The 21,581-nt window shown below is 45.4% G+C and overlaps 1 protein-coding gene across 1 annotated transcript in view; it reads left to right on the plus strand.

Annotated features, from left to right (window-relative positions):
- Positions 1 to 2,558: 2,558 nt before the first annotated feature.
- Tmem132b (transmembrane protein 132B) overlaps positions 2,559 to 21,581 on the plus strand; it is a 41,489-nt gene continuing 22,466 nt past the window's right edge. The window contains exon 1 of the mRNA XM_027413859.2: positions 2,559 to 2,686. The gene's annotated coding sequence lies outside the window, so the exon portion shown is untranslated. The remainder of the gene's footprint in view (positions 2,687 to 21,581) is intronic.

Genomic DNA, 21,581 nt, shown 5'->3' on the forward strand with positions numbered 1-21,581 from the left:
ATCTGGCTTCTTTCTCTAGAGTCCACCCTGTCACCTAGTCTCACATAAGACTTACTGGATGCAAGTGATAAAACCCAGTTCAAACTGGCTTTAGGGAAGTTGAAGTCTAGTAAAAGCAGAAATTTATTAAATGTTCGAAGACTGTGACCATCATGTGGGACAGGATTCAGGAATCCAGAAATCTTGACCAGGAACTTGATCTTGCTTCTGATTTTTCTTCTGGCTTCACTGTGGACACAATGTTAGGGAATTTTCCTGGTTGTTTTAGGGTCATGTGCCTTTTCTTGAAGCCTAATGGGGTCAGGTGGGATCAACTCTGGCCAAACCAGTGTGTCAGGAAATTGACAGATCTAGCTAAATGAGAAAGACAGAATCCCCATTGTCTCAACAGTTTTCCAGAGGGAGAGAGGAAAGCCCTACATGCCTGATTTTGGAGGGACGTGTCTGGGAGAACTGGAAGGTGAGGGGACAGGCGCTGATGGGCAACTGGGGTGTGCAGGAGCTTATGTGTGGCCAGTTCTCTCTGGCTCTTTGTGCCATGTTGTCTTAATTTGACATAGGAAGTCTGTGGTCACTGTCCTGTGAAGTCCCTCAAATGAGCGATCATTTTTTCCAAATGAATCTCAAGCTAAGACAAAGATACTGAAGAGAGAGACTTGCTCAGTGGTAATGCACCTGTAGGTCTCCAGAGACCCTATTCAAAGCTTGCTAAGGTGGTGGTGTGTACTTGTCATATCAGTGTGGGAGAAGCAGAGAAAGGTGGTCTCTGGGATTCACTGGCCAGACAGCCTTGCCTATTCAGAGAGCCCTAGGTCCCAATGAGTGATGCTGTCTAAATAAGTATGGTAGAGTGATCACCAAAGTTGTCCTCTGTTCTACACACACACACACACACACACACACACACACACACACACACCCCCACACACACCCTCCAAAAGCCTCCCCCAAATCCTCCAAAACTACATAACTACAGATGTACACGAGCAAATTAATTAATATTGAAGTTAATTCTTGTGCCAAGTGACAGTCATGCCTGCAAGATGAGAAGGGAGGTACAGGACTTCATGTTGGTTAGTGCCCTCACCACTGGGGACTAACGAGGGTCTAGTGTTGAGCTTAACTATCTACAATGTGAGGTGGAACCCCACTCAGGCTGTCTGGAACTTTCCATTCTCCAGGGATCCATCTGCTCTGGGTAATCCCATCTACTAAAGGCTCCGCAATGTCCCAAACAGTATCAACTGCTGCTGGCCGTTAAATATAATAGAGCAGCTGTGGAGGGTTTGGGAAAGGAAGCCTATTTATCAGGAGTGTGCTTCATTAGGCAAAAGGGCCTCAAGAACATGATCAGACCTGGAGGTGGGAGGGAGAGCAGACGGAGCTAATATGATATATGTAACAGATGAACATTACAGGGGCCTTGAAGGGAAGGAGATGCTTCCCTTTAAAACCTGGAGATGAAATTCAGAGAGGGACAGAGACAGAGACAGATAGTCACACAGAGATAGAAACAGAGGCAGAAACAGAGAGACAGAGACAGTCACACAGAGATAGAAACAGAGGCAGAAACAGAGAGACAGAGACAGACAGAGACAGATACACAGAGAGATACAGAGACACAGAAACACAGAGACAGACAGAGACACAGAGTGACATAGAGGGACACAGAGATAGAAATAGAGAGATGCACAGAGAGACAGAGACACAAAGGCACAGAGAGATAGACAGAGGCAGAAACAGAGAGACAGAGAGACAGAGACAGACAGATACAGAGAGATGCAGACAAAGAGACATACAGAGAAACACAGAAATACGGAGACAGAGAGACACAGAGAGACAAAGAGACATAGAGGGACATAGAAATAGAGAGATATAGAGAGACACACAGAGACAGAGAGACCGAGACACACAGAGAGATACAGAGACATACAGAGACACAGAAACACAGAGACAGACAGAGAGACAAAGACATAGAAGAACACAGAGATATATATAGAGAGACAGACACACAAAGGCACCGAGATACAGAGAGACAGACAGAGACAGAGGCAGCTTCTTAACTCTTATCCCAGAGAAGAGCTGCAATCAAGGTTGTGGTTTGATCTTTACTGTGGAATTTGGCCTCTTAAGAGTGACTACTATTTTAATATACATTTAAAAATTACTTTATATGTGTATGAGTGTCTTATTTGTGTGTTTGTATGTGCACCATGCAATGGAGTGCCTGTGGAGGCTAGGATGTCCAATCCTCCAGAACTGGAGTTACAGATGGTTGTGAGCCACCCACCATGTGGGTGCTAGGAATTGAATCCTAGTCCTCTGGGAGATGAGCTAGTGACCTTAACTGCAGAACCATCTCTCCAGCCCAAGAATGAACACTGCCTTAAAGGGGGCAGGCCCATGTTCTAACAGGGACCATGTTTTCAAGCATGTGAATCTGTTGGCGATATTTCATATTCCTAACAGGAGTCCAGGTGACGGGTGGCTCACTCAGTCACTACCTGCCTCTTGACTCACTCTTGTCGCTTGTCTTTTTCAGGACACAGAAGTTTTGAACACTGCCATTCTCACTGGAAAGCCCGTCTCAGTGCCTGTCAAGGTCGTGGGGGTTCAAGAAGATGGATCTGTGGTGGATGTGTTGGAGTCTGTGGAATGCAGGTCGGCTGATGAAGATGTTGTGAAGGTACTGGAGACACGTGCTCGTGTGTTCCATTCTCTCTCTCTCTCTCTCTCTCTCTCTCTCTCTCTCTCTCTCTCTCTCTCTCTCTCTCTTTCACCGCCAGCATGTTCTGTCTGAATATCCTTCATTTGAAGGGAGAGTGAATGACCTCACAGAGGAGGAGATCAGTGTCCACAGAGATCCTGCCCTTTCCTTTTCTGGTTCTTGGTCTCAAGTGACAATCTGTTCCTTTTTCACCCTCTCCTTCTTCTCCCTTCCTCTGTCTTTCCCATAAGCAGGCTGCTTCTTTTACTCCAGCAATCCATACATCATTTCAGTTTTTACCAACTGTTTTATGCCCAGTCGGGTTATTTACTGAGTATATTTTCTTTTAATGCCCTGCTTTCCTGGAGCAGCTGTCTGCCTCAGCTGGCTGTAGTCTGCTGCCGATAAGTGTCTCCTTTCTTCAAGCTTAAAAACTAATTTAGGGTCATTATAAGATAATAAAACCCACGAGCTTGATGTGTTAAAATTTTGTTAATATACATTAAAGTAAATGACTATTAAAATAATAATAAAAAAACCTCATCACGCACCTCCTGGCTTGATTTGAGTACCACCAAAGGGACATGCAGCTTGCAGTTGAGAAATCTGGTCACGGGGTATTTCTGCTTGATTCTTTTCATTACTGATCAGTGAATATTTTGGCTCCAAATTCTTCCAGAATCTGCCAGGAGTTTAATTATCTTCGCTGTTTGTGAGGAAACTTTAAGATTTAGTGTTTCTGTTGGTTTCCCCCCCTCCTTCCTTAGCACACCCATTGCCCATTGCTTTTGCTGCAGAGATCACAGAGAGGAAAGAGTCCATCTTCCAGTCTCTCAGAGAGCTTCCAATCTACCCAGATAGTTTAGGGAAATCCAATGCACCCACAGGGTCAGTCCTGCCCTTTACATCATGTCTGCTTCTGCTCAGAGGTGAAATGGGACTTGGCCTCAGGCTTTTCAAACTTGCATTAATTAATTTAATTTCTTAATGTATGCCTATGCAAGCAGCTGCACTCATGCATGTGGAGGTCAGAGGACAGATTTCTGGAGTCATTTCTCTCTTTCCACCATGTGGGGCTCCTGATTTGAACTCAGGTCATGAAACTGAGAGGCAGGTGCCCTTTACCTGCTGAGCCCCCTTGCCAGCCCTTGGTGTCAGTCTTGGACACTTCCTTGTGGCTAGCAAGGAGAAGTCTAGAAAAGGTTGATGCTTTCTCTGTGTGGCCTGCATGAGACTGCGTCTGGGTCCAGAGCATGTCTGATAAAGAAGGATGTTGGATCCATAAAGTCTCATTGAACAGCTGTGAATCTGCAGGAGCCTCCAGTGTGGCCTACTTTGTTTCCTGGGCATGGGCCACGAATTTTCCCCAAAGACAAAAGCAGGCTAGTTTAAAACCTACAATATGGCCTCACCCTGGGATCCTGGCATTCTTTGTGTTCTATGGGCAAGCCAGATTAAACAAACCCAAGGTCTTCCACATTAGGAGTCTAGAAAGACCTGAGTCTGGTTGCAGGAGGTAGGTACACATGAAACACACTGACACTATATATGCACACACACACACACACACACACACACACACACACACACACACACACACACACACAGTCTCTCACTGAATCAGATGCTTACTGATTTGGCTACACCAGCTGGCCAGTGAGCCCTAGGGAATCCTCCAGTCTCCACTTTTAGAGCTTGAATTGCAAGCACACACCATACACCTGGTTATTTATGTTAGTGTTGGGGATCTGAATGCAGGTCCTCATACCATTTAAGGACTTCACCAACTTAGTCATGTCCCCAGTCCAGTATATTTGTTTTCTCTGTCTCCACATCATTCAAAAAAAAGCAGACATTGCCAGTGGCTTAGGGAGGTGGTGTCTAAATGCTTTATGCTGACACGGGCTCAAACAAATTACTTTCTCTGTTTCGCCCCAGCCTTTGGTTCTCTCCCAGTAGTCTTATGGAACCATGCAGGATGGAATCCTTGTTCTCTTGCTCTGGAGAATTCTGTTGCAGAGAAGTGTGTCCAAATTTGTGAATCCCATTGCTGTCATATCCATAGTTGTTCCAATGCACAAAAAATGAACTAAAACCACTCTCTGCCCTTCCTGAAGGATATGATATTTTGGAAGATGAATTTCTTTTTTTTTCTTGGCTGTCTTGTGGGAACCTCATGAAGAAGGGTCCACTCTTTAGAGGAGCCAAATAAAGCGAGCTGTCAGATCATCAAGCCCAGGGCTGCTTTCAGACAGGCTTTGCTGGCGACCCTGGGATTTAATTAAGTGGCTCAGATACATCTGCTATGGTTTCTCTGTCTGTATTTGTAATACATTTTGCTGCAGCTGGAGGATGGATGGAATTTTTTACAGGGCTGTGCACCAGCCTCAGTGTCACCCCGGGGGGTTGCTGCGACATCGACAAAGTCATTAGCACCACCAGAGAGATCCATGCATCTGTTGCCCAGCCACTTCTGCACATTGGGTCTGGGACTCATAGGAGTGGGTCAAGTGTTGAGTTTGAGGAGATGGGAATTGTGGAGACAAACAGGCTCACTCCTGTGACCTGAGGATCTTGTGACTTTCAGACAACAGTTATAAACAGCTGGAAAAGGTCCAGATGCTGTCTATATCTGTTGAGGGTGGAGAAACTAACACAAACTAAAGAAAACAGGAAACAAGCCTTATAGTTGTAACTCTCTCTCTCTCTCTCTCTCTCTCTCTCTCTCTGTCTCTCTCTCCCCCCACCCCTCTCTCTCTCTCTCTCTCTCTCTCTCTCTCTGTGTGTTTATGTGTTTGTGTGGCTATGTAAGTGTGTCTATGTCTGTCTCTCTGTGTGTATATGTGTGTGTCTGTCTACATGTGTCTCTGTATCTGAGTGTGTCTATATGTGTCTCTGTCTGTCTGTCTGTAAGAAGCCTTGACCTTTATTATTAGTGACGAGATCCAACAGGTCTGCGGGCTTCCAGGTTGCTATCTACAGATAGTTTCACTGGAATTCAAGAATGCATCTGTAGTTCACTGTAGAGAAACAGAGAGGCAGTCTGACTATAAGGCCAGACTTGGCCCAGAGGGATGTAGGGATGTGTATGTGTGCATGCCTGCATGCCTGCATGCATGTGCTCATACACATGGAAGTTGTTTCTTTTCTTTCTTGTGTGTGTACATTCATGTGTATGAATGCAGGTGGACCTGTGCCACAGTTTGCACATGGAGGTCAGAGGACAACCTTGGGTGTCAGTCCTTGCCTTCCATTTTGTTTGAGAAAGAGTCTCTGTTGTTTTTCATTGCTTAATCCAGGCTAGCAGGCTAGCTAGCTTCTGAGAAGTCTCTTGTCTCCCCCTCTTACCTCCTAGCAAGAGCACTGGAGTTGCAGATATTCATACCATTCAGATTTTAAGTGGATTCTGAAGATTGGAGCTCAGGTCTTTACACTTTTGTGGCAAATGTTTTTATCCACCCAGCCATCTCCCCAGCACATGAATTGCTTATCATCATTATTATTTAATTTATAATCATTTGTATTAGTCAGAGTTCTCTGGAGTAATAGAATTTATAGACTGAATCTCTAGATATAGAAAGGGGATTTAACAGAATGACTTTTAGGCTGTGGTCCGGCTAATCCAATAATGGCTGCCTAAGAACAGAAAGTCCACAAATCCCGTAGTTGTTCAGTCCAGGAGATTGGGTGTCTCAACTGGTCTTCAGTGTACACTGGAATCCCAAAGAAGTAGGCACTAATGCCAGTGAGGGAATGGACTTCCCAGTGAGAGTGAGAGCAAGCAGCAGAGAAAGAGCTTCCTTCTTCCATGTCCTTTATATAGGCTGCCAGCAGAAGGTGTGGTCCCAGAGTAAAGGTGGCTCTTCCCACCTCAAAAGATCTGGATTAGAGGTTTAAATTTCCTATCTCAAAGATCCAGATTAGGAGTGGGTCTTTCCACTTCAGATGATTTAATTAAGAAAAAATCCCTCACAGATGTGTCCAGTCATTAGGGTTTTAGTTTATTCAAGATATGGTCAAGTTGACAGCCCTCACACCATTATGAAAAATTTGGCAAATTCATGTAGAAATCTGTATTTCTAGCCTATGAAAATCCCCAAGGTTGAGTAGCCCCAGGTCCACATCCACATCGCTTTCTCTGAGACTTTTCTGAATTTGAGCAGAGGCTGTTCCTTTGTGGAAGGTCCATTCTGCTCACTGCAATCCCTGCCACCCACTTTCCACTCTCTGTAGAGGCTGCAGGGATGTCACACTTGTGTGCTCACATTCTGATTTTAGATTTGGGAAGAAAGTAGAGATGCTTTTTGTACTCTGGTTCCCTCTTAAAAAATAATGCAACAATACTACAGTCCACTCCATCACTCTGATGGCAAATTTTGTCTTTGTAGAATATGAAAGGGGGCATTAGACCTGTGGAAGAATGTGAGGGGATAGAGGGTTCTGGAAATTAAACCACAAGAGAAAATACTGGAGGAGGTGGGGAGCCAGCTGGGCTGTGAAGAGGGAGCCATCATAGTGCTCTTTACATATGTCAAGGACCACTGTGGGGAACATGCAGTATGGGTTTGCCTTTTGGTCCTCAGAGTGGAAGTTAAAGGGCCATTCTTAGTGGAGAGAAAAGATGGTAGGAATAACGAGTTCCTTGGTTAAGATTTTAGACATTGGTTATGAGTTCAGATCCTAGTTCCACCTTGCTATTTGGTCTTAGATAGACTTTGAAGCCTTAGATAGACTTTGAAACCACTCTGAACCTAGCTTTCTTATCTCTTAGGAGGGGGCAGGACACAAGAGGCCAATGAGGCAGTGGGCAGATTTCTTACAGAAGGATTTCTTCTAATGTCATTGTGGGAGGCATACCAAAGAGCTGTCAAAATAAAACTCAAAGCTTCTCCAGAGAAATGTGTATATTTAGAAGTTCAAAAGACAGTTTAAAAATGAGTATGACTCTGTGTGTGCACATGTATATACATGCACATAGAGACTAGAGTTAATATTGTATGTCTTCTTTAATTAATCTGTCATGTTTAAGACACACTCTCTCTTTGAACCAGGAGTTGGCTGATTCAGCTTGGCCAGTAAGTGAGTCCTAGAGATTCACGTGTCTTTGTCTCCTCAGCACTGGGTTATAGATGCATGCCTGTAATGCCCAGATTTTTACATGGGTTCTAAGGGATCAAACTCATGTTTTCATGCTTGTGTGACTAGCACTTTAATGACTGAGCCATCTCTGAAGCCCAAAACATCTGATTAAAAAAATGAGCTGTGAACAAGTTTTCTGGAGCAAGAAAGGGCATGATATAGCTTTAAAGGGAATGTTGGAGGGATCTAGATGAGTGAGATTTGAGGGTGAATGCCTTTGATTCCTTTCTTTCATGTCTTCTGGTGGAAGTCTCCAGAGGGCCACTGAATTATCCCAAGCATGGGCAACTGGCCTGCTACTGTTAAATCTGTTTGCACTGAAATCTAAAGGAAACACACAATGTTTGGTCTATGCCAATAGAATATTGCTTTCAAAGCCAGAGACTCATTGCTATAGATGTTCAAGGCAGAAATGCATTGCTGTAGATGCCCAAGGTAGAGATACATTGCTGATGCTCAAGGCAGAGATGCATTGCTGTAGATGCTCAAGGTGCATTGTTGCAGATGCTTAAGGAAGAGATGCATTTCAGTAGATGCTCAAGGCAGAGATGCATTGCTGTAGATGCTCAATGCAGAAATGCATTGTTGTAGACGCTCAAGGCAGAAATGCATTGCTGTATCAAGACAGAGGTGCATTGCACTAGATGCTCAAGGCAGAGAATCATTGCTTGGGGCTTGGGATGGAGTTCCAGCTCCCAAACACTGGCTGTCAGAATCCTTGTCTCCTTAAATCTTGGCAATGCTCTCAATCTCTTCCTGTGACTGTGACTTGAGGTTCTTGTTTCCTCAGTGACCACCTTTGGCTCTTCACAGCTTCTTATCTTGTATAGTCTCAGTTTCTCTACCTTCTGATTACTCTGGCCATCTTTTGCAGTCGTAGCTTCTTCCAAACTCTATCTTTATTCACTCTCTGGAACTCTGCCACTCCTCATGGTATTACACCTCTTAGCTTTGGGTATTGTGTCCTTAGCTTCCAGTGATTTTCAGAATTCTTCATCTGCTTCCTTGTTGCTGCTGTTGTAATTGTGGCCATGTCTGGTAGCCCTCAGGCTGGATGCTCTAGGTATTTGTCTGCTCTTCCTGCAACTGTTTCATCCCGTACCCGAGACAGAGACCACACTGGGGCAGAAGACCACCATAGAGGAGCCTTTGGGGGTCCTGATATTACAATAGCAGGAGAAATGCTTCCTAAGCATCCATCAGAAGAGAGGCAGGTATGCCTGTGTGGATCACCATCACAGCCTGGCAGATGCATGCGCTCCCAACTCTGCTAGTCATAAGGCTTCCCCAAGGGCCAACCATAAGTCTGGTGTTACGTCAGTAAGATTTGTTGTTGAGACTCTTGGAGACATGCCTCCTCCTGCCTAGGGTGAGGGTAACACCAGGAACCAGGTCATCCATGGCATACTGTAGCTTGGCTCTCTTAGAGGAGAATCTGCCAAAGCTTACACTAGTTGCTTGGAGATTCTGTGGCTGAGTCAGGGACTGACTCTGGCAGCAGCTATGGCTGGGCTGATCTCTGCAGCAAGAGCTCATGCTCCTCAGTGATTGTATAGTACTGGGAGAAGGGACAACTTGATTGACAGACAGCTCCTGCTCCAAGCACGGGGGGGGGGGAGGAGAGGTCATCTATCAGCTCAAGTCCATCCTCCATTTTGAAAACCTACAGGGTAGCACCCTTCTACTCTCTCTCCCTCTCCCCATCCCTCTCCTTCCTGGTTTGATTATTGTATCTGTTTCTCGGACTTTGACCCTTCCACCTCCCCTTATAAGGTCTTTAATGCTGATATTCGGTGTTGGTGGTAGACTCCATCCTGCAGGGAAACTTCTTAACACAGGAAGTTAGCAACTCAAAATACCTCAGGAAGTCCCTGAAACTGACTAGATTCACTAGGCCCCTCCCTTCTAATAGTATATTAGCAGTAAAGATGGCTGAGAGATCGTCACAGACAAGTAGAGATGCTTAGGAGAGGCTCAGACCAATTAAGCCACCAGGAAAGGACAGTCTTCAATCCACCGAGCTGCCTGAAGGGTGCACAGTGAGCTCCAGGTTCCCAGCTTTGTGAGCTGTTAACCATGCTGGGCTGGGCTTTGGTGGTTCAGCTGTCTTTGAGTCGTTTCTGCTCCTGTAAGTGCCCTCTCACTCATATTTCTGTAAGTAACCCCAATAAAATTCATTGGTTCACCTAGTTGGATTTTGGTCTATTGTTAGTTCTGAATCTGTCGTGAGTAGACATTTGTTCTCACACATGGGGATGCTCAGACAGGATACCTCAGGATTGTCAATGGGTCTTCAATACCCTTTGTCCAATTCATTAATTTCAAGAACTGATGTAAAAAGTTGTCATTAAAGCAGGCACCTGAAAGAGGTTGATATTTACTCTGAGTTATTGAGAACAGGATCTGGAATAAACATGGTGGTAGGGTCCTACCAGAAGCACTGGGAAAGGTGTCTCCTGGCATTCTTTGGCTTGTGCAGCTTCACTCACCATCTTTGTTACTGTGTGAGCTCACCACGGGGTTTCTGTATGACTTTTCTTATACAGGGATTTGTCATTGAATTTAAGGGCCACCCTAACTTGAAATGACCTTTTCTTGAGATTGTTTTAAACTTCTATCAGCAAATATCTTTTTTCTAAATAATCTCCTACTCAGTGGGGGCTAGGATGTGGATATCTCTCTTGGGTGCCCTGGTTCCCTGCTGTACTGTGTAATATATTCACAGGTTCTCAGGATTAGGGCTGGATTACTTGGGAAGAGACCTTGCATTTCAGGACACCCCAGGTGCTTCCCCCTCCTGCTTTGTTAAAGAGAATCTTTAAAGGTCTTCAAAGAATAGAAGTGAAAAGCAATTTCCATATCATAATTATGATTTAATCATTGGGCATCTGTCTTTCTGAGTGATGGTTTTATGTTTATACATGTCTGCAGTTGTACAGTATATTAGTTACCCACAAGGAAACAAAAAGCACCATGACAAAGCAACTTAAGAGAGAAAGGATTTGTTTTGGCTTACCAATTCAGAGGGATAGGCTCAATAATGGTGGGAAGGGCATAGCAGCAGGAGCATGAGGCTGGCTGGTCACATTGCATCAACAGTCAGGAAGCAGAGAGAGAAGAGGAAGTCGGGAGAGCCTATACATCCTTAAAGCCCACCCCTAGTGACATACTTCCTCTAGCAAATCTCCACTTCTTAAAGGTTTCACAACCTCTTCAAACAGTGCCACCTGCTGGGGACAAAGTGTTCAAATATGGGAGCCTGTGGTGGACATTTCTCACTCCAACCACAATGTGTTCTATGCCAGTAGCTTCCAGAACTAACCAGAGAAACCCATTATCATCCATGGTGGACAGATTCTTACACTCATGGAGAGATAAATATAAACTCATGTGGATCTTGAAGATGGCTCTTGTAACTTTTGGCTGCCACAATTACATTCCCAGCCTACAGGTATCAGGTGGATTCACAATGATGAGATCTTAAAAGGCTAATCAAAGGCATTGACATTTTAAAGACTTCTCTACCCCAGGGAGGGAGCCTGCTTCTGAAGAAGTTGGTCTGTGGGAGAGGGAGAGGTGAGGAGGCGAATGTCAGAGAAAAGGATAGAATGTTCTGTGGCTTGCTGAGCTGTGTGGGGAACTGGTCACTGAAGCCCCATAGGAAATGACAGAGTGTCCCATGGTAGCAGCTTTACCTGGGTCAGTGTGTGCCACCTACAGCAGGCTGTGTGATCAAAGTCCCCCTAAGTAGCTGGGCTTACAAAGCGGATTAAAGAGAAGGCAGCTGTGTTCTAAGCAGGCTCCTTGGGGAGACACACTTGAGTTGACATCACCCTTCAGGCAGTGGGAGCTGGCCAGGTGTGACAGGCAAGAGCGGGGGGGGGGGGGGTTTGACAGAATGAGGATGAATTCCGGCACTAGCAACTATTATTTCCATTGTTGTTTCAAGTCATAGAAACCCAAATCCACCTGCCTCAGACTGATGTGAATTTTACTTGAAAGAACATGGGGAGAAGGAAAAGAATCAAAAGAGATTTAAAGCCATTTCTTTCCCTCTTGCAATGCACAATGCTTCACACAAAAATTCCATATAAAAAAGCCCCGCTGTTAGTCTATTTCTGGGCATGAATTTCCTTCCTTCCCCCCATTGCCAGGAGCCATGCAGCTAAGAATAAGTTGTCAGGCAGTTTGGCTGTTATTGCCTAATTCTGTCCTTCTTTATGCTAGTAATTTGGACTTTTATTGTTGCATTTCTAGTTGGAGATGTGTCATGTATTTCTTGTTGGCCGGGGATACACACTGCTGTATTCTCAACCTTTTGTTCTGTCAGCTTCATTACGCTTCCAATATCAATTAGAGCATTTGTTCCTTTCTGTCTTTGGCATCTCTAATTAAGAACTAAGCATCCTGGAACTACTTTTGCATAATTCTGGGAGATCTTGGAGTGAGCCAGCTCAAACCTATATACCTCCCAGATTCTCCCAGGAGCCATGCACCTGCACTTCCTTCCTGCCTGTTCTAGCAGTTGAATATCTGCTGCTCTCCTTCCACAGACAGAAACCTGGGTAGATATGGTTGCTGGTACCTGTGACTTCCATGGGTACATTTATTGTTTCCTAGAACTAGTGCTTTCTGGGCATTCAGTGGGAAGGAACAAAACTGAATGCCTTTTGGTACTTGTTCTGAGTGTAATTAGGTGGTGGGTGGAGCTATCGTCTTTACCCTGGCGTCCGCAAGAAACTCAGATGATTGAAACAAATTTCTGAATTCAGCCAGATCACACACATGTAAGATCTAGTCCCAGGTAGAGGTGGATCTAGGTACAAAGTTTCTGTGGCAAGGCTAATGTCAGCTTTTGCCAGGTCTTCCTAACAACTCTTCAGAGCAGTAATTGCCTACAAGAAATGTACATCTCTAAATGAAAATCTGATAGGTTTTATGTTATATTATAGGTTTTATATTATACCAATGTGTTGATGTTATGTAAGCTAGTAACCATCACTGTCATAGATAGCTTTAATTGTCAACCTGAACCAGCTTAGAAGCAGATAAAAGAGTCTCAGTTGAGGAATTGCCTCATCAGGTTGGTCTATAAGTGATGTGGAAGGCCTTCTGTGTATATGTTTGTCTTATTGGTTGATAAATAAAGTACTCTTGACCAATAGGGAAGCAAGATAGGTGGGGCTAGGAGTCGAGGATTCTGGGAAATGTAGTAAAGAGGAGAGTCGCCATGTGATCCTAGGGAAGAGAGGATGGCATACTCGATAAGTATAAAATAATAGATAAATGGTTACGGTTGATATTTAAGACAGAGCTATCAAATAAGAAATCCTAGTCATTGGCCAGCAGCATTGTAACAAATATTAATCTCTGTGTGTTATTTGGGAGCCCTAACATGGCGGCAGAACTCGGGTGGTTGGCGGAAAGAGTTATTGTTACATATAAGTATGTCTGTGAGGGATTGTCTTAACTGTTCATTAAGTGTTAATCAAACACAGCCTACTGTGGGTGGCATCATTCCCTTAGCAAGTGGTCCTGAGCTGTGTATGAAAGCTAGCTGAGTGTGGCGAAGCTGTGAGAAAGTCAGCAAGCGGCATCCACTGCACTTTCTGCTGTGAGGGCTACTGGTATCTTAAAAAAAACTTAAACAATACACACAGATTGGTTCTGTATTGGGCCAAGAGCTGAGGGAGTGTCAAGTGTAAAAGTATGCACTTTGGTATAGCAGGGAGGCAGGTGTGTGGCTCTTCATCTTGGGCCTGTCCTGATGTCAGGACAGAGTATATTGGGGCCATTACAATGGAAAGAGGTGAAGCACTTCCCCTTGGTAGTGTCTCTCTGCTGAGTTCACTGACTTTTGTTAAATCCACGGGAGTTTTTGTCTGGTCTTGGGAGTGAGCATATCTCATCCTTCGTATGTCCTAATGTCACAGACAGTCACTGAGTTCAAACTGGGAAGAGTCAAGTTGGTGCCAAACCTGGACAGCACCTAGATGATGACTGGTGTCAGTCCAACCTGTTTTTAAACCTGCTATAGTGGCCCCTGTGCCAGGGTGGGATAGCCTGTTTCACTTAGTGATGATTTTTCTCCCACTTGGGCAGACCCAGGGGCCAGTAGGCTCTTTTAAGAATTTGTTGAAGGCACAAACTGTGAAAACATCTAGGAGTAATACCCCAAGAGACACAGGTGGGTTGCTGTGCTCCCCACATCCTCTTGTTCTTCTTGGGGGAGAAGAACTCTCTAGAATGTAGGTGGTGTCTATAATAGCATGGCTGTGTCAGCCAAGCACACCTCATTGGAGGATTTCAAGCTTTGAGGTGCTAGTTTAAAGTAGATGTTGTGTGCGGGACACTGTAGGGTTAGCTCCAGTACTCAAGGGAAATCTTAGGGAGCCAGGGGTACCGGCCATCCCAGATAGACTCTCACCAGCACTGTCAACGAGGCAGGTGGTTTTTGTGTATCAGCTACAGCCAAAATCTGTTCTGACTCTGATGATTTCACAGCATCTAGGACAAAATGTTCCATCTGACATCTCTTTTGGAATGATGGATGAGTTCCCTGAGGGCCACAGACATGTCTCAATTGTCACCTCCCAGCCCCAGCACCTTCCATGGTGCCTGGCAAATTCAGGGCTCACAGTAAATGCTAGGGGGGGAGGATGAGGTTTTGACATCATCAAAGACAGCAGGGAGATCCAGAGGGACTGCAGCATGGCTTGGTCTTTCCTTAGATCCGCTGTTTTCCTGTCTGCTTCTCTCCCACAAAGGCATACAAGCAAATGTGATCACAAGTCTGTTTGATGTCAGGAGGTTGTGTGGGAGAATGCTGGCTTATTTGCCTTTTGAGCACTTTTCCCTTAGATTGAAGGCTCTGTGACGAGGTGGGGACCTCTGTAGCCTTTCTTCTTGGTGTATCTGGGTCACCTGTCACCATGGCTGACATTGTGTAAGTGTTCTATGGACAGATCCCTAAAGTGGTCTGGTGGGGGAAGCCACAGGTCCTGGAAGATGATATCATGGCTCAGGGAAGACGCAGACTCTTTGGAGTCCATCAGATGAGGGCTCTGAAAGGACCCCAGTCATCATTTTCTGTGGGATTGTAGGACATCTCCTTTTCGAACCGAGCCTTAGGCACTGGCTTTGTGTGTGTGTGTGTGTGTGTGTGTGTGTGTGTGTGTGTGTGTGTGTGTGTGTGTGCACGGTTTTGCATGTGTGTGAGTTCACATGTATGAGTGTGTGCATGCACTTAGAGACAGGAGATCGATGTTGGCAATCAATCTCAATCATTTTCCTACCTCGTTCATTAAAGCAGGGTTTCTCAATCAAACCATCCTTTGACAGGGTGACTAGCCCCTCCAGCCAGTGCACCCAAGTTTGTGTGGGTTTCTGGGGGATCAGACTTGTGGTGCTTACACCTGCATAGCAAGCACTTTACCCATAGAGTCATCTCCCCAGCCTCTAAGGCATCAGCTTTGCATGAGATAAGAAATAGTGTTTATTGTGTACCCAGGCTCTCTATGCCCATCAATCCCTGCAGTATTTCAAATCCCTTGAGGCTTGGATGTTAAACTTTACACCTTACTGCTGAGAAGCCATGCAGGGCAGCTGTGAGGTAGGTGTGGGGCTGGACTTTGAGCCTTGGAGCTCTGACTACTGTTTTAAAAAGAGTGCCCTAGTTTCTTAGGGAATGCAGTCCCTGCAAAGGCTTGTGACACCGACTCCAGGCTTTTAATCCCTCTCCCACTCTTGGACTATCCTCAAATTGACTTCTGCCCTGAGAGGTTACACTGTCTTTTACAGAGGAAAATGTGTCCTTTTTCTCTTAAATATCTCATATGTCCACAGGGAAACCAAAGACATCAGGAACCAATGGCCGACAAGCTCTCTTCCTGCACAGGAGAGGTGACGACTTAAACAAGAGGCAGCGAGACTCTCACGTCTCCCCCAGACACTCAGGGGATTCACCACCAGCAACTCAGTGCCTTATTGATGCCTATCAGCAGAGTGATATGGATTTTAGAAATGAATGCTGCTTTGTGCAGCTGGTGGGAAATATAAATTCTGTCTCAGCTGAGAGTATCGGGATGAAGGTCTTCAGAGAGCAGAGGGGTGGGTTCCACAGACTCCCATTGAACAGATGATGCTTCTTATTCCCAACACGTGGTCAAGATGATAAGGGCCCAGCAGGGAAAGCTCATGTTATTTCACTACCAGCTTATATGTTCTGGTGTGTGTGTGTGTGTGTGTGTGTGTGTGTGTGTGTGTGTGTGTGTGTGTAGGAGATAGGTGTATATGTGAGCAGGATTGTGCTTACAGATGCCTGCATGTGTGTATGTCGGCCAGAGGTCAACTTGAGCTGTCATTTCTCAGGTTTCATCCATCTTTAGCTTTCTTGTTTTCATTGTGTGTGTAAATGTGCGGGCACCCTAGTGCACATATGGAGGTCAGAGAACAGCTTGCAGGAGTTGGTTCTCTTTTTCCAATCTACAGGTCCTGGGGGTCAAATTCAAGTAGTCAGCCTTGGCAACCAGCATCTTTACCCCCTGAGCCATTTTTCTGGTTCCACCAAGCCCTTTTAAAAATGCAAAGGCCTCACACAGCCCAAAGCGACTTCCCTGATGGGAGTCACCATGAATGGTGTGGGTTAGGGAGTACTTTCTGTCTTTACAGTTTTCAAAAACGGCATTCCCAGTGGCATATAACCCTGAAAACGTGGAGGCTAATATATCTATTGGAGATGTCCTGACAGCCCTGTGTCTAACCACCAGTTAGCACATGGATGGCAGTCTGGCTTATTTCTCTATAGACACAGTGGGGAAAGAGCATAGGATAACTGTGTGCTGAGATGGCTATGTGCAAAAGTCACATGGGGATGATAGATTTACGTGTCCTTTTGCTGACTAAGCTTATGGGGACAAAACAGTGCTCAGGGTCCTACAGAACTTAGTGGCTCTGACTTTAGAGCTTATACCATGGCTCTTCTGAGGGGAGTGAACCTGGCTCACTGGAGAAAGTACTTTAGCAAAGATAGTAAAATACAGGGCTGCAGAACAAGGCTCAGTTGGAAGAATGCTTCTCTGGCATGCATGATGTCTGGGTTTGATTCTCAGCACAGCACCAAAACACATAGCTCTCTGTAATTGTGTCTACAACCCCAGAGCTCAGGAGGTGGGTTCTGGAGAGTCAGAAGTTCAAGGTATTGGTGCAGAAGCACAATTTTGTCCTCAAGATCAAAGAAATAAAAGATAGTTTATTCTGGAACCAAATATGAGTGTCCATGGCCTGGGAACAGAGTCAAGTTTCCTCAAATGCCATGTTCCACAGGCTATCCTACACAGTGAGTACCAGGTCAATTTGGGATGCGTGAGACCTCATTTCAAACAGACAAAACCCACAACCAAACATAAATAATAATACAGAATAAAGAAAACCCTTATTTAAAACACTTTTTAGAGGGGCTGGAGAGATGTCTCAGTATTTAAGAGCACTGGCTGCTCTTTCAAAGAACCCAAATTGGGTTCCCAGCATCCTCATGGCAGCTCACAATCATCTTTAACTCCAGCACCAGGGGATCTGATGACTCTGTGTAGAATTTAGGAGACATTGATAGGTCCTGAGGATTTATAATCAGGCTTGGGTATTTGTGGTATGTAGGGTATGGGAGGATGGTAGGGATTGAGGGTACCATCACATGCATGGGTAGGGCCAGATGACCATTGTGATGAAGAATGCAGGGGTGAATTAGAGCTGTGGAAGGAAACTCTGGTCTTCCAGAAACATCTACAGCAGTGAGCATACAGAACAGATGGCCAAGAAAGCAGAGCAGAATCACCAGAGGGCAGCCATCACATGCTATTCTCCTACAAAAGACAGAGTGAGCACACAGAACAGTATGGTTGAAGGGCTAGGGGTGTAGCTCAGTTGGTAGCTGCTTACTTTGTGTGCATGGGGCTCTGGGTTCCATCCCTAGCACCATGTAAACCAGGCATGGTAGTGAACACCTGTGATCCCAGAACTCAGGAGGTGGAGGCAGGGGGAGCAGACATTTAAGACCCTCCTCAGCTACATAGTGAGTCTGAGGCCAGCCTGGAGTACATGAGACCTTGTCTCAAAAACAAAACAAAAACAAACAAAAAACCCTAAAACCAAACCAAATCAAAACACAACTGTGAGGGATAGGACAGAATATATTTTACTGCCAACAATAGCACCCCTTAGTTGGAGTTCAAGGTGGGGACACATGTCCATTGAAACAAAGACTGTGGATTCATTGAAGAATCAGTGAACTGACTCCATCCGCAAAAGCTCAGGGACCAGGCCTGTCAGGTGACAGAGACAGACAGCTGACTGCAGCAATGAAGGCTCCTTTGACCTGTGAAGGTGCTTTCAGGTCCATGTCTGCAACATTAACTTTTGTGGAGATATTGCAGTGAGTAAGGGCCGATGGACCCTGAGGGAGCCCAGAGCAACCCAGATAGGCAACTCCCCTGTATACCCAATGGAATCTACATCAGCACAGCACAGAGGCACTTACTCATTCATCTTCATTGTGGCTTAGTTGATAGAGCACTTGCCTGGCATGAATGGAGCCTTGGGATCCATCTTCAGCACCACATATACCAGGCATGGCGGTACACACCTGAGTCTCAGTGCTCAGGAGGTGGGCACCGAGTCAGTCGAGGTGCCTATCAACAGACAGAAGGGTAATGAAATGTAATGTAGGCACATGCAATGGAGATGTTTGGGTGTTGGATATTCAACTCAAGACACCTCACAGGTTAGCTATGTGTTTTACCATTGAGCCATATCCCTAGCCACTACACAATGAGATTTTGGTTATCCATAACAGATATCACTTAGGGTTGCCTTGTGGACTAGCACAGACTCATCTCCTGTGAGCTCTGAGTCTCAGAAACCTGAGGTAGAGCTGTGTCCTCCAGATCTCCTGGTTTGGGGTTGTGGTGACTGAACCCTCAAATCTTCCCTGGATGCAAGGGGGGATATGGTTTTCATAAGCCAACTATAGGAAGGATGGGGTGGGGGAGTGCTAGAAGCTAGAGGGCAGACCTGTGCCAGGATGCTGTCACCGCCTTGTTTTCCTGTACCCACTTCCTTCACACTTCTTCCAGCTGTGACATCTCTTCAGGATGTCTGGGTATCCTTGTGACGATGGGAGAGAGAGAGAGAGAGAGAGAGAGAGAGAGAGAGAGAGAGAGAGAGGAGGGAGGGAGGGAGAGAGAGAGAGAGGGGGGGGGAGAGAGGGGAGAGAGGAGAGGGGAGAGGGGAGAGAGGAGAGAGGTATCTTTCTCATTTCCTTTATTAAAAAAATCTCTAGGAATAGCTCAGAACTGATTGGCATGATCTAACCTTGGGCTTGGTGTTATGATTTATGCCAGGTCTCAGGGATGGGGAAGGCAGGGGAGGGTGAGTGATTTGGCACATGCTGTGAAAACTGGAGGTCATTGCATAGCTATAGCCTTTTCTTCTAGGTCAGGATTTAGGACAAAGAAAGGTTCAAAGCCTGATGGATAAATCAATGCAACAAAATCCTCCTTGGGAAGATTGCCATCTTAGTTATTAGAGATGTTAATATGTTTTCAGTTTTACCACTGGGTCTTGGAAGACTGGAAAGAGATGCCCTGTTTGTGGTTATCTGAACTTTACTGAACAAGGCAGACATAGGGAGAAAGTGAGCTGAGCATGGGCACCTGCCAAACTCTGTTAGCTGAGTTGGGGCAACTTAGCTTTGATCCTGATGACTGTGGGGCAGCTCACCATGGAGACAAAGCTGAGGAATGTCCTCCATGTGTACAGAGGAGCCAGCAAAGCTTAACAACCTGGTTGGGGGGCCCTGGGAAGAAGAGGTGAGTCAGAGTGAAGTGGGAAGGACAGGTTGGGCCTTGACCATGGCTGTCTTTTTGTTCTGTCCTTCCAGGACTGGTAGATATTTTACTGAGAGAGAAATGGAAGACATTAACTGGGAAGGAATATGATTTTGGCAAGTGAGAGGGGTGGATTAGAGAGAACCACTCCCATCTAGTCAAAACCAAAAACCACTGGGAAATTAAGGGAAACGCACAAGAGACATCTGAACGTGCCGCTGAAAGATTCAGGGTAAATGGAACCATGCCACGTGCAGAATCTCACACCACCTGTAGGCGCCTGATCTTTGGTCTGCCTCTTACCTGGCTTCCAGTTATTTTTCTCTCCAGTTTCTTATCCCCATTTGTGCCATTTGCCACCATTTGATAGTATCATACTTATCTGCCCACCAATTGCTGTTCATTTGTATCTCTGTTTGTCATAGTAGAACAAGCCCAATGATAGTGGGGACCCCATCTCCATCACTGACATGTGTGCTGCAGCATCTCATCCTGAGCATGCTAATTGGATGAATGAATGAACAGGAATTCCCTTGCCTGTCCACTCATTGATCCAGTTTTTTTTTTTTTTTGGAACAGCAATTTATTTGAAAATTAAACATGAATTTATAAGAACTATGTGATCAAGATGATATTTTTGTTTCCTTTTTATTTTTAAAACATCTATGTGGTTTTATTTTTTATTTTTTTCATTTTTTATTTGAATTAGAAACAAGATTGTTTTATATGTCAATCCAGTTCCCTCTCCTTCCCCTCCTCCCTTACCCACCCCCCAACTAAAACCTACCTATCACATACCCTTTCTGTTCCCCAGGGAGGGTGAGGCCTTCCTAGGGGGTCTTCAGAGTCTGTCATATCCCCCCCCCCCCGTGTGATTGATCCAGTTTTTAATGTATCACCAAGTGAATGGCCATTTTGTTCAATATGGAAAAAGGAATAATTAAATGTTTTGTGTTTGGGGGTTTTCTCCCCATGATCTGCATTGTCATATGAAGAAGGGCCATTGTGTGAACCCACAAGGAAGCGTTTGAGCAGGCGCTTGTGGGGCAGGAGGCTAGGAGCCCCAGTGATATGCCGGGATAGCACAATGTCCTCTGGTCACAGGACTCTATCCTTTTTGCAGGTGTCCAAAGGAGAAACCCTTCAGAGGTGATCACTTGAGAATAGGGAAGAGAACTTCAGTATGTGATGGCTAGGACTTCACAGGGCCAGTTCTGCCCCCAAATTGTGGCTGACCTGATGAAGTTGGCAGAACATACGTCCATAGCCAGGTCCTACAGTGATGGCCTATAGAGTCCCAGCCTGTGTCTGACTCCTCTGCTTCACAACAAAGGAGAGTTTGTGCCTAGAAGAGTTTGGGTGAGAGATGTGGTGATTATTAACTGAGAAGGAGAGAGAAGTTTGGATGATGGGAACCAAAATGAGGAAATGTGTGCGGTGACTCTTGGCTCCCTGGGAACATGGTTTCAGTCCCCACTAATGAGAAGGCAGCTGGTTTGAAATTCTCACTCACTTAATTATATCAACATGGTGGACACCTTGTGGGCTGCCTTCCCGGGCTGGGATAATTATTCTTCCTTTCCTGATTTTTCTTTCTTTCTGATAATTACCTCCTCTCACCTCTCCTCACACATGGGAGTGGGCTGCTGGCAGCCATGTTTACACTTGGAGCCAGCTAAGCTGGCCAATCTGATTTGCACAGGATTTGAGATCAGTTAGTATTGGTTGCAATTGTTAATGGCTAAAGTGCCCATTGCAGGGTGTGTGTCCCAGAACAAGGTGGTAGAGTTAACCATTGTACACAGTGAGAGGAGGGAAGTGGAGGGGGTAGAGCTGAGGCAGGTGGACAGGGA

Source organism: Cricetulus griseus, chromosome 4, assembly GCF_003668045.3.
Source record: "Cricetulus griseus strain 17A/GY chromosome 4, alternate assembly CriGri-PICRH-1.0, whole genome shotgun sequence".
Taxonomy (NCBI): domain Eukaryota; kingdom Metazoa; phylum Chordata; class Mammalia; order Rodentia; family Cricetidae; genus Cricetulus; species Cricetulus griseus.